We start from the raw sequence: 13,970 nt of genomic DNA, 5'->3' as shown, positions 1-13,970 counted from the left end.
AACCCTCGACAGAGGACAGATTCCAGACTCCTCCGTGGCGACCCAAGAAGGAGAGGGGTGGGCATTAAGGAAGGGAACTGGGAGCGCTGCGGGTTGGTGACTGTGGCCTTGAAGTCTGTAGAGAGCCTGGCAGAGGTGTACAGTGAAGAGGGCCCAGTGCTGTGTGGCAACTTCTCAACTCCACTGTGGAGATTTGAATGGGCAGGGCTCTGCATTCCAACAAAACTTGATTTTAGGGGGGCAATGGGCCTAGCAAATGGGTGTGTGACAAAAGCCATGGTCACTGTAGTTTTAATTCTCTGGCTGTATTTTCCTAAATGCCTCCATGGAGGAAAGTTCAGTTGTGAAACCAAACCTCATCGGAAATATCCTGTGTCTTTTGCCAGGAGCTATAAGGCATTGCTCATCTAGCTCGACCAACTGAAGTGGCTTTGCAAGCATTTGGAAGGCACACACTTACACTTACCCTGAGACTTAGTTTGAAAGTATTTATAAACTTTTTAAAAAATGACAAGTTAACGTTTGGTCATGGAAGTGGTCAAATACAGCTGTCCTTTCAAGTGCATTTACCAATTCACAGTATTCTGTTTGCAGTGTGAAATATGATTTGGCGAGGAAGATGAACATATAGGCCTAGACCAAGGAGAAGTGTACCACCTCCTGAGCTGATTGGGCCTCTGCCGGTGAGTATCTTAACCTTTGATGTTTTCTATTAGCAGAAAGTTATTTTTGTAACTTGTTACAAAAATATGTTTTTTAATTGTTGTTGAACCAGTATAGATTCACTGATAAAGGTCTCCCATGCTATAAAAATGATCATGGCATCTCATGAAGGAAAGACTAATCCAAGAGAATTAAATTCTTTTGTTGTCTGGATGGATGATCGTGTGTTCCCCAGATTTTTTTCCCATGATTTCCTTCTCATGCTTATTTGCAAAAGATTACACACATTCATCCCAACATAGATTAAAACAGCTTCCAAGGCCCTTGAGGGTAACTGTCTTAGAGTAACCTCTCTGTGGGAAGAGTAACTTTATGAAGTATAAGTATGTGGAAGAGTGTTGGAGAAATGTCTTTAGACTCATGATCAGAAATATCTATGTATTCTGTATATTTATATTATTGAAATGTATTGATAACAAAACTTTTTATCTGCACACACACACACCTCTGGTTCCAGGAGCCCAGTGATGAGAAACCTCAGCAAGAGGAACCACCAACTGAAAGTCGGAATCCTACACCTGGTCAGGAGAGAGAAGATCAGGGGTGCAACTGAGATTCAAGGTGCTAGGAAGGGAAGGAATACTATCTACGGTGGGTGGGGGTCCAGTGGGCAGAAGAGGCCTATATGTGCGTCATGCATTTTGCCATAAACCGGTAACAGGAGGAAAGAAAACATTAGAAAAAGATCTCAAACACTTGCCGAAAGTTGGCTGGAAAAGTGAAGAGTATAGTTTGCAGCTTCATGCAGTCCCTGGATACAATGAATCTTCTCTTTTTCTTCAAGGTTTATTTTGCATGCTTGAAAATACAGTCCTTGCTAAATCAGATGAAACTGTTTAATGTGGTGTACAAAATTTCACTAGTTTGATCTTCTTAGAATGTTGTCTGATCTTCTCAGCTGTGGTGTCCACAGTATTGTATGCACCCTTTAATAGCATGTAGAATGCCAAGTCACCCTACCTTATAACACTCTGAATAAAGTCCATTTGCATAAGGATATTAGTCCCATTTTATAAATAAGAAAACTGAGGCTCTGAAATGGAGGCTTACCAAGAACACTTGACTCATGGAGAAAGAATTCATGTTTCATTCCAAGGTTTGTGTTCTTCCTACCATCTGTGTTAGAAAACGTGAATGATTTTGCTTAAAATGTTCATGCTTCAATGTGTCTGTACTGCAAGGTACTTCAGTATTGGCTCAGGACAAAACACAGTTCCGTGAAGCAGGATAGCAACTCCAGAAAAGATCTCAATGAATGACAGCCATTGTTTCCTTTGCTCTGCATTTTTGACAGTATGTTTGGTAAAAGCTGGATAATTCAGGACATTGGCATACAGGTAGCTATATTAGTATATTTTTAAGAGACTTTTTAATAGTTGTTTAAACTTTTATAATTAGAAAACTCAAAGTACGATAAGATTATCATGAAACAGAAATTATTTCCTCAACAGATAGTATTTTGAAGTTAAACACCGACAGAACTTGGGTCATGGATTATTTTAGCAATTCACTGTTAAGGGGGTTCCAGAATATGACTGTCAACAATACCCATTAATTTTTTTTCACTCAAGTTCCTGTACTCTTGTGGAAGACAGTGATTTTGCGGTTATATTTAGTACTTTTTTTCTGAATGCGATTCATTTATGGAAAGTTACATATAGGGCCTTTGGACCTAAGTTTGTTTAATTTTAACCAAAAAATGTTCAAGTTACCTCAACAGGTGATGAGTGTCAGGACTGTAAGATTTGCCATAGGCTTACCAATACATTCATCTAATCTTTCAGAAAATTACATTTATGTTATGATTAAAATGCTATCCATTGGGCAGTCTTCAGATTTCCTGGATAGCTGATACTCACTGTTTATAATACACAATGGTAAAGTATAGGAAATGTAAGTGTGGTCTGATTTTTCCTCAGATTGTCATTTAAGATAAGATTTCATAATACAGGAAAACAAAGGTGGGGCATCTTTGCATCACATTTATTGCCACAATAGCCTACAGCCTTTTATTTCATAACACTGAGGAAAAGAATATTATCATTATCTTTCTTGTTTGCCTGCTTCATTTGATAATCTTTGTATTTTTAAGTGCCTGACCTGAAAGCTGATCACCAGGAGTTGTCTCAGTCAAAGACTGGGGATGAATGCAGAAATGGTCCTGATGACCAGGGGAAGCTTCTGCCAAAATCAGAGCAATTTAAAATGCCAGAAAGAGGTATGCTATCCATTAAGATGCAAACTTATATGCTTTCTGTTTTTCACAATATTATACTTTCAATAGTAAGAGAGAACATCACTACCCCTTTAAAATCAGAGTTCAAATGCAGACTTTCTTTGAAAGGTTGTTCAGACTCCAGCTGCCTGACTGCGAGACTTAAACACTGTCAGATACAGACACAAATTGGGTCAAAGCCATATCGAATCATCAAATATCAAAGCATATTCTTACTTCTGATTATACCCAACAGCTAACAATTTTCAGATTCTTTTCTCATTTCTGCTTTTAAAAAATACATAATACATTTCTAATACCAGTTTGTGTGAAATATCCTGAGCAACCTAAGCAGATTCTAGTACCAGCTCTAACATTATTTGTGAGATTCTGGATCAATTCCATAAATTCTACACCCATCTTTTGCTGTTATTGAAAATAGTAAATGCAAATCAGATATATTAAAATCTGTTTCAAAGTTGATTTCTGTATTCTCGTGTTCTATTGGATAGAATACAAAGATATGATTTGTTTTTCATAACAATCAGTTTCAGTCCAGTTATAATATCTGAGTTGAGATTTCATGGTTTCTAAGAAAATGAGTGGGCAGGCCGGGCACGGTGGCTCACGCCTGTAATCCCAGCTCTTTGGGAGGCCAAGGTGGGCAGAACACAAGGTCACAAAGTCAAGAGATCAAGACCATCCTGGCAAACATGGTGAAATTCCGTCTCTACTAAAAATACAAAAATTAGCTGGGCATGGTGGTGCACGCCTGTAGTCCCAGCTACTCGAGAGGCTGAGGCAGGAATATGGCTTGAACCCGGGAGGCAGAGGTTGCAGTGAGTCAAAATCGCACCACTGCACTCTAGTCTGCTGACAGAGTGAGACTCTGTCAAAAAAAAAAAAAGAAGAAAGAAGAAAGGAAGGAAGGAAGGAAGGAGGGAGGGAGGGAGGGAGGGAAGAAGGAAAGAAAGAGAAAATGAGTGGGCAACTTGTTTGATGAAAGTATCTTTTCCACACATTTTTCAAATTGGCAACTGTTAATCAGAAGAACTTCTGAATTTATAGGAAGCATTCCATGTTTATGGAAGAAATTACCTAAATGTTTTTACTCTACACTGCTGAACCATTCCATTAGACTATTTACATTGAAAGATAATTTTCAATTATTTCCAGGAGCCCGTTGAACAAACCTCAACTGCATTCTTAGGAATCTTATAGTCTTAAATGATTATCTTATTAAAATAGTTAGCAAATTACAGGATAAAGGAAAATAATAAAAAATGAAAATAATAAATAACAATAGAATAAATCTAAGGGAAAAGGAAAGAGGTACTTAATAAGTGACAGCTATGAATCATTAGTAAGAGGAAATGTAATCCAAAAGTAATAAATTTAAAAGATTGTTCTTTTGAAAAGTATCTGTGAATAGAGTAATAGTTTACACACTTTTGAAGAAAATGGAAAATGCTCAGCATGGAATATGAACAAGACCCTAACAGATACTGAATATATGGTATAATGGAAAGTGAATACATTCTTGAACTCTAATATTTTGAAAATATGAATGAAATGATTGATATGCTAGAGACACACACATCAGTTAATCTATTCCAGTAATACCTGAATATCTAAACATCATAAAGACTGTGGAAGAACTTCTGAAACTTACCACTTATCCCTCAAAAACGCTTAACTTTTAGAAACAATTATTTGGCTTTTCTAGATATTTTGCTCTCCTTTTCTATTTTCCTCTCCCTCCATTTCTTTCTTTTTTTTTTTTTTTTTTGCCCTACTGTTCATGGTATATGCCTCTTTCCCATTTTGATATTAAAAATAATAGTGATAGATTAAACCGAATCTAACCATGTAATTTATTTTACCAATGGGAATACTTTCAAGTGTAAAAAGAAAGACTCTCCATATTGATATCAGGATATCAGGTGAAAATCTTGGACAAATGGTTACCATACCTGAAAGATCACAGAAGGCAAACTAGCCCCAAGCAGTATTTTTGCACTTGTGTGCAACAGAGAAAAAACAAATGCAGTACTGGGCTTTCCATTCACTGCACTTACGCAATTCCTAATGTAACATTAACTGTTTCCCAGGAGCTTGTTGAACATCCAGGCTATTATTTCAAGCCAAAACATTACATTACATTATACGTTGTTTGTAAATTCCTTTTATTTCTTAGGTTTGTTGTGTGTTGGTTATATTTTTATTAAAACTATATACAATGTTTGCTTTTCACTTTCAGACACCTTTTTTTGTTTGTTTGTTTTCTTTTTTTTTCTTGCTCTGCCACCCAGGCTGGAGTGCAGTGGCCGGATCTCAGCTCACTGTAAGTTCCGCCTCCCGGGTTTACGCCATTCTCCTGCCTCAGCCTCCCGACTAGCTGGGACTACAGGGGCCCGCCTCGTCACCCGGCTAGTTTTTTTGTATTTTTTAGTAGAGACGGGGTTTCACCGTATTAGCCAGGATGATCTCGATCTCCTGACCTCGTGATCCGCCTGTCTCGGCCTCCCAAAGTGCTGGGATTACAGGCTTGAGCCACCGCGCCTGGCCCTCAGACACTTTTCAATAGGTCACTTGATTTAATGTGTTCTGAAGTTAGACAGTTTTTGGTTTCCTTGAACTACAGAAAGCAGGGTGTTTTTAAAATGTTGCTAATGTATATGCTTGGAAGACTATCTTCAAGTCTGTACAGAGGGTTAACTGAATGTTAGCCATCAGGTTATTCTTAGGCTTCTGGTTTCAGCCCATGGTATAAACCCAAAACTCTCATGTCCTTCACATACATTTAATGTCATCTGAATACAGTTCTGCTACTAATGTTCCCTCCTGTTATGTTTCTACTATAGATGACAGGCAACCACAGTTTTCAACGAAGACAAGCTGAAACAACACGAACTGTTTTTATCTAAGATATTTGACTTAAAAATATCGAAGTAAACTTTTGCAGCTTTCTCTAAAGAAGTCTTGCACATCTTTTGTTCATTTTATTCCGAAATATTTGAAACTATTGAAAATAGTGGCCAAGTGTGGTATCTCAAGCCTGTAATCTCAGCACTTTGGGATGCTTGAGGCAGGAGGATTTCTTGAGTCTCAGGAAACTGACACCAGCTTGGGCAACATAGTAAGATCCCCTCACTCCAAAAATAAATGAATGAATGCATGAATGTATGCATGTACACATGTAGCGTTAGTCCTAGCTACTCTTGAGGTTAAAGTGAGAGGATCTCTTGAACTCAGGAGGTCGAGGATGCAGGTAGTTATGTTCAGGCCACTGCAACTCCAGCCTGAGTGACAGAGTGAGACTCTGTTTTAAAAAAATAGGAAAAGTATCATTTTTGAAAATTTGTATTCTGATTACACTGGTATACACACTTGTGATATTATGAAATACATAAATATATATTTAGTCCTCTACCCTCTATCCTGGCATACAACTCTTAATATTTTTAGAATCTCCACAAAGTGATGTCTTTTTGTATGCTAATGAGTTGACTGATGCCTGGCAGCCCCTTGGTAGCTTTATGATGGGAGATTAGAGGGCTGGGACTTTTAGTCTCACCCCAAACCTTCAGGAAAGGGAGAGGGGCTGAAGGTTAAGTTGATTACCAATGGCCAGCCAGTGGTTTAATTGATCACACCTGCATCATGGAAACCTCCATGAAAACCCAAAAGGACAGGGTTCAGAGAGCTTCTGGGTAGCTGTGCACACAGAGGACGGCATTTCCATAGAGGGCATGGCTCCCTGCCCCTTAACCCATTCCTTATCCTATGCATCTCTTCAGCTGCATCCTCTCTAATATCCTGGTTTTTTTTGTTGTTGTTGTTGTTTTGTTTTTGTTTTTTGTTTTGTTTTGAGATGGAGTCTTGCTCTGTCACCATGCTGGAGAGCAATGGTGCAGTGGCGTGATCTTGGCTCACTGCAACCTCCAATTCCCAGGTCCAAATGATTCTCCTGCCTCTGCCTTCCAAGTAGCTGGTACTACAGGCACGTGCCACCGCACACGGCTAATTTTTGTATTTTTAGTAGAGACAGGATTTCACCATGTTGGCCAGGATGGTCTCCATCTCCTGACCTCATGATTTGCCTACCTCAGCCTCCCAAAGTGCTGGGATTACAGGTGTGAGCCACCACTCCCGACCCTAATATCCTGTTTTAATCAACCCATAAACGTATATGTTTCCCTGAGTCGTGAGATGCTTTAGCAAGTTAATTGAACCCAAGTAGGAGTCATGGGAAATTCAATTTATAGCTGGTAGGTCACAAACACAGTAAAACAACCTAGGGCTTGAGGCAACTGACAGGGCCCTCTTGTGGGACTGAGCCCTCAACCTGTGCAACCTGATGCTATCTCCAGGTACATCTTATTGGAGTTGAATGAGAAGATACCCAGCTGGTGTATGCTGCAAAACTGATTGCTTGCTTGGTGTGTGGAGAAAAGCTCCCTATGTATTTGGTCACAGAAGTCGTTCATGTTACTAGTTGTAGGGCAAGAACAGAGAAAACACTTTTTTCTTCCATTCAACCAACAGGTTTCATGTTTGTATATTGGTTTTCTATGCAGTAACCTTGCTAAATATCCTTATTCCAAATTTATCTCTAAATCCTTTCTGATTTTCAACATACACAATTATATCATCTTTGAATAACAACAGCTTGTTTTTCACATTTCAAACAGTATACTTTTTCCTTTTTTCTATTTTACAACATCGGACAGACCCACCCAATACAATGCTGATTAGGACCAGTAATTGTGGCCATCCTTCTCTTATGCCTAGTAGGTACTGGAAATTTTTTTTAACATTTTACCATGTTTGCTGTGCTTTTTAAAATAGATATATTTGATTAGAATAGGGAGTTCCATTCTATTTTCCGTTTGCTAAGACTATTTATCTTGAATATATGTTGAGTTTCATGAAGCACTTGTAATGCATCCATGTAGATTATTACAGGACTTTTTCCTTTATTAATCTGTTAACATTGTGAATTACATTGGTAAGTTGCTATGTTTAAACCAACGTTGCATTCCTAGGGGGAACATCGGGTCATGACACATTATCCTTTTTGAATAATCTATGTATCACTAATTGGTTTAGGATTTGTATGTGTGTTCTCAGAAATGACATTAGCCTATATTTTTATTTTATGTATAGCTGCTCCTCAAGTTATCATAGGATTATGTCCCAATAAATTGATCATTTATTAAAAATTTTGTAAGGTGAAAAGGCATTCAGTATACCTAACTTAGCAAACATCATAGCTTAGCTTGGCCTACCTTAAGTGTGCCCAGAACACTTACATTAGCCTATAGTTGTGCATCTGTAGTTATATCATCTAACACAAAGTCTATTTTATCATGACTTTGAATATCTTATGTAATTTATTGAATACGATCCTGGAAGTGAAAAACGTAATGGTTATATGGCTACTCAAAGTACTGTTTCCACTGAACGCATTTCTTTTATCTGCCATTGTAAAGCTGAAAATTTTTAAGTGGAAGCATCACAAGTCAGGGGCATCTGTATTCTCTTCGTTGGACTTTGGTATCTGGGTTACACTAGCTTCATGAAATGAATTGGGATATAAGTCCTCTTTCTATTCTCTGGAACTGAAATCTCTGCAAGACTGAATAATTTGGGGATAGCCTTTACCATGTTTTTTTGTTTCTGGATTGAATCTCCTTTTTACCTTTGGACCTTACTTAAAAGAAAGACAGAAGGGGCAGCTCTAGGTTCCCATGCCTTTGAACTTTATAATGCTGCAGACCTTGCCGAACTGAACAAAGAAGGATGAACATGGGCATAAAGACAAAGACAAAACAGTATGTTTTGAAGAAGGGATCAGGGGCTCCTTGCTTTTAGTGAACAAGGACCCTGAGCTTCTAGACCCTTCGTATTTATTGAGTAAAGGAGATGGGGAGAAGGGAGTGGTTGTCAGTCAGCTGCTTGACTTAGTGCAGGTCTCCATGACTGCATTCTTTGAACAGTAGGCTCCAGATGTTCCATTAGATAACCTCAAGGAGCATGGCACCAGGGAGTGACTTCCCTCAGCATACCTTCTGGTGGCAGGTGCAGTTTGCTGTTTGATCATATAGCCTCCAGTGGAATGCTGAGTTGGTCACAATCCTCAGGCTTTCGGCTCCCAATATTATAAGGTGGCTGTCTTTCCTCCAGTAATGCCTCTAATGATGCTGTCACTCTGAAAACTACCTGCTCCTTTTTCTGTACTGATATTAACCTCTGTATAAAAAAAAGTTAAAAGTTGCCATTCTATTAATTTGCCTACGTAAGTTTTTAAAGAGATGGGTTCTCGCTATGTTCCCCAGGCTGATCTTGAACTCGTGGGCTCAAGTGATCCTCCCTCCTTGGCCTCCAAACATCCTGGGATAACAGGTGCGACCCACCGTGCTGGGCCTGCCTACATGATTTTGATCTGTGGTGTGTGGTTGTGAATGGGTTGACTAACCAAAGGTGTGTATAGTTATGACAATAGCTCCATTTATTGACCTTTTCTTTAAGAAAAACAGGAATAATAAAAAGTCACATTTATAAAGTATGTGTTATCCATTAGCCACTTCTCTGAGCTATGTTTCATTGTTTCTGACCTCATTTAATCCTTTAAAAAGGTGACTAAGAGTTTTCATAAAATTAACAATAAATGACTCTAGTAAAAAGCAGATATGGAGATTCAAGTTCTAAGTTCACAGTGCGCTTTCTCAAAGCAAATGCTTCTGATAGCATCGAATGTAGAACTGGTGTTGTATATGTTGACTTTAGTGGTAATCTCATTTTTTATATAAATCTGTGATAATATATAAAATGTATATTTTTTCATTGTTAAAGATAAAAGACTTTGTTCTTTTATTGAAGGAGGGGTTTTCCAAAATATGACACATAGAGCTAACAGGCATTCCGAGATGAAGCCATTGGTACAAAAACATTTTAAAACGTAATGATAACATACCTATTTTACTGTGCTACAGAACAATATAACTTGAATAATAAAGTCATTTGGAATAGTTTGTGGGAACACAGAGAGAACTGATGCCCCAATTCCTATGGAAAATGCCACAACATCTGCTGAAAACACATCTGACCTTTCTTTAAAAGTTATTAAAATCCAGGGAAGGAGAAGCACCAAACCTCATTTTCTTTTCTTTTCTTTTTTAGAAAAGCATGCACATTTATTTAATATAAGTTTTACGTAGGAAAAGGAAAACACAAAGAAACAGGAAAACTTGTGTATATTTATTCTAGATTTGATAGAGAAGTGGATAGTGATGGAGAAGTATAATTGGATAAAAACACATGATCTAATGATAGTTAACTGGGGAGAACTCAGCTATGCCGGTTTGTTTAGATTGCTGTCAGTGACCATATTCTGGGGTAGTGTGTCCTGAACCCCATCACTCAAAACTTAGCACTGATTTTATATCTCTGTATGATATATTCCAAGTTTTCAAAACGATATACAAAATTTCCTCTCTTTCCCACCCTCCTATGATCTTTCTAGTTTCAATCATCACCACTTTCCACCTTTCATTTTACATTCTATTGTCAAGGACTGCTCATACTTCTCATCCACACACAATGCTATTTTATTCCTCCCTGTCTGTATATATATTGTCTTCTCTGCCTGTAATGTGCTTACCCCTCTTTCTTTACTTGAGTAACTCCCATTTACTCTCCCTTATTCTGCTCATGTGTTACCTTCTCTACGAAGCCTTCTTTAATGTAGTTAGACTGCTAAGCTTCCTCTTCTGTATTTCTAAAAGAAATTCTGCTTCCTCTTTAAATCATTTTTCATTTTTCTTTAAATTTTACTTTAAGTTTCCGGATACATGTGCAGAATGTGCCGATTTGTCACATAGGTATACACGTGCCATGTGGTTTGCTGCACCTATCAACCCGTCATCTAGGTTTTAAGCCCTGCATGCGTTAGATATTTGTCCTAATGCTCTCGCTCCCCTACCTAATGAGTGAGAACTCCCACTTATGAGTGAGAACATGCAGTGTTTTATTGTCTGTTCCTATATTAGTTTGCTGAGGATGATGACTTCCAGCTTCATCCATGTCCCTGCAAAGGACATGATCTCATTCTTTTTTATGGCTGCATAGTATTACATGCAAATCTTATTTTTCATCTGCAGAAAACTCCATCAGTCTGACAGTCACCACATCTCATTCAGAAGCCCCTGAAGCTTCCTTGATCCAGCCTTATACCCCTCTTACTATACATAATACAGGAATTTCAACTCTGAGCTCCATTTGTATCTTCATATCCACAGAGAGAATTCTGCGGGCCTACTCACAATCCATACTGCTTAAGGAGGGGAAGGAAATTATAATCAGCAATTATTTCTCCCTATTACAGAGATTGTAAAATATTTTCTTATCCAAAAGGACTGAAAAGCTAGGATTCAAATAAAAAGTGAGATTAAACGTAGGGGATCCCATTTGCCACAAAGTATGTGAGAAGTTCCTAGGCTGCAGAGCTGGATGAAAGAATGAGGGCCTAGGTTGTAGACAGGGGAAAGTAACCAGGGCAACTTGCTGATGAGAGAGGACTCGAGTCTTAGCTACACTGTCTCTTTATAGGCTATGGCATGAAATAGCCATGGGTTTCTATCCTGCCTCTTGCACACTGGCCTTGAGATGGTGGACAAGATACATATATCCTGTGGGACCATCTCCCCATTCTAAAGTAGAAATTAGAATATTTACACTAAATACTTGCTATGAAGAATAAATGAAATAGTATAGGAAGCAAGCATTACATTGCAGACAAATTTGGTTTACTAGTTATATTTCTGCTTTTTCTTCAAAATTTATTTTTTCATTCAATTTACCTTTACAATTCCATCTATAATTAAATAATAACTGTTTTTGAAATGCAAGTAAAAATACCAAGTTACCTTTTAAAATGCATTTGACTTCCAAAACTTATTTGATGTAATAAATATGTTAATTAATTGTATCAGATGTAGAATGAATTCTAAAGTCTGTTTGTGAATACCCAACTGTGAAAAGGTCAAACCTAAGTCAATGGTACATGCTGAAAACTGTGCTTCTTGCTCTGTGTGATGCCAGAAGGAATTAGTCAATATTCTGGCCAGGCAACACTATACACGATTCAGTAAAATAGTGTGCCAATTGCTCAAGCAGTTCCTAAATAGCCTTGTTGTGGCTAACAGGGCTACAAGGTTCACCAGTGCTGTTGTTAGTTTGCCTTGTCACATGTCCATATATTTGGCCAGTAAGAAGAAAATGAGTCCAAATTGATCCAAGTGGTTGAGTGCTTGCATACACAGCAAAAGTAAGATCAGCACTGTGTCAGCACTGTGTCCCTAGTCTCACAGTATGACACTGAATCAGAGGTACTCAATGACAGCACAGATGGTGGGTCTCTCTGCCTATGAGGAGCCCACAGTCATACCCTGCGGCCAAGGTTGAAATCACACTGAATACTAAACCCAAGATCACACCTAACACAGCTGTGACTATGGGACAGCAGGGGCGACCCAGCTCCTGAACATCCCAGGCATAATACCTGGGGATGACATCCACGCTTTTGAACTGGAGGAGCTGGTGTCAATGACTACCCTGAACTGATTGCCTTCTGACAATTCCCCTAAGCCAAAGACGCAAATGAATTGTTTAGACTGGATAAGGAACCCTAGAGGGAAACATCGCACAGTGGGAGGCCACATTGGGAGCATTGGCCAACTCCTGCCTAACAAATGTATGTCCTTCTGGGGGTACCCTACTGGTTCATGATGCCTCTGAACCACATGGCTACACTGCTCATTGCTGGTTGACACTGAGAATGTTACTTAACATCTCTTGCCGCCTTTCTCCATTAGTTCTTTGGAAATAGTACTACTAAAGTCATCTACTTCTTCTTGCAGGCAGTTTAGAGCACTGACTATGTGAAGACAAGTACAGTTGTCAGAACAGTTCCTGGCATATAGTAAGTTTCCAATCAATTCTAGCTGTTATTTTTTTGCCGTTAATATTTGCTGTTTCCACATTTTCCTGGAGCGTGTTCCAGAGATACAACGTCAAGGCTACCTTTGACCCCTTGGCTGATCTTCAGATTATCTCTTCAGCTCTTCAGGGACTCAAGGATTGAGTCTGTGGGGCTTGGGGGAGGGCATAGCTTTTTTCTTGTTTTTTTTTTTTGTTTTTTGTTTTTTTAGTTTTTTTTTTTAAGCATGGTGAATATTCAGCTCTCCTTACAGGGTAATGTGGAACCTAAGTGGGGTTTAGTCATCATGAGCTTGTAGGAAAAATCTGCATGGAAATTTCTCTAGGCAATTATACCTCTAGTGACCTCTTCATGTGGTGTGTATAATGCTTTGAGAAGTAAGTAGTCACTGGATAATGATAGGACATATGTATATAAATTTAAAAACAGTATGAATTTTTTATTTCATAATTTGTGCTTTTTGTATCCTATCTTTGTCTAACATGATGCCACAGATCCTCATACGTTTTCTTCTAGAAGTGTTGTAACATTAGCTTTTACATTTAGTTCTATGACCCTTTATTTAAAAAATAAATTAGAGATAGGATCTCCCTATGTTGACCAGCCTGGTCTTGACCTCCTGACCTCAAGCAATCCTCTTATCTCAGCCTCCCCAAGTGCTGGGATTACAGGTGTGAGTCACTGCGTCTGACTGCTCCTGGCCAATTTAAGACTTTTCTTCCGTTCTGATGTGAGTATCGAATGGTATACATTTTCCCCTTGCTTTAGTTTCATCTTGCAAAGTTTGATATGTTCCATTTTCATTTTAAAATTTTCCCTACAATTTCTTTTTTTATCCTTGCATTACGTAAAAGTGTAGTTTAATTTCTTTTTTTTTTTTTTATTATACTTTAAGTTCTAGGGTACATGTGCATAACGTGCAGGTTTGTTACATATGTATATTTGTGCCATGATGGTGTGCTGCACCCATCAACTCGTCAGCACCCATCAATTCATCATTTATATCAGGTATAACTCCCCAATGCAATC

At 38.4% G+C, this 13,970-nt stretch overlaps 1 pseudogene; it reads left to right on the top strand.

The window, feature by feature from the left end:
* The first annotated feature begins 602 nt into the window (after positions 1–602).
* Positions 603–13,085, top strand: LOC105501383 (annotated as a pseudogene).
* The last annotated feature ends 885 nt before the right edge of the window (positions 13,086–13,970 follow it).

Source organism: Colobus angolensis, unplaced genomic scaffold, assembly GCF_000951035.1.
Source record: "Colobus angolensis palliatus isolate OR3802 unplaced genomic scaffold, Cang.pa_1.0 Scaffold708, whole genome shotgun sequence".
Lineage (NCBI taxonomy): Eukaryota > Metazoa > Chordata > Mammalia > Primates > Cercopithecidae > Colobus > Colobus angolensis.
The sequence above is the reverse complement of the archived record's forward strand: the minus strand, read 5'-3'. Positions and strand labels throughout refer to the sequence as shown.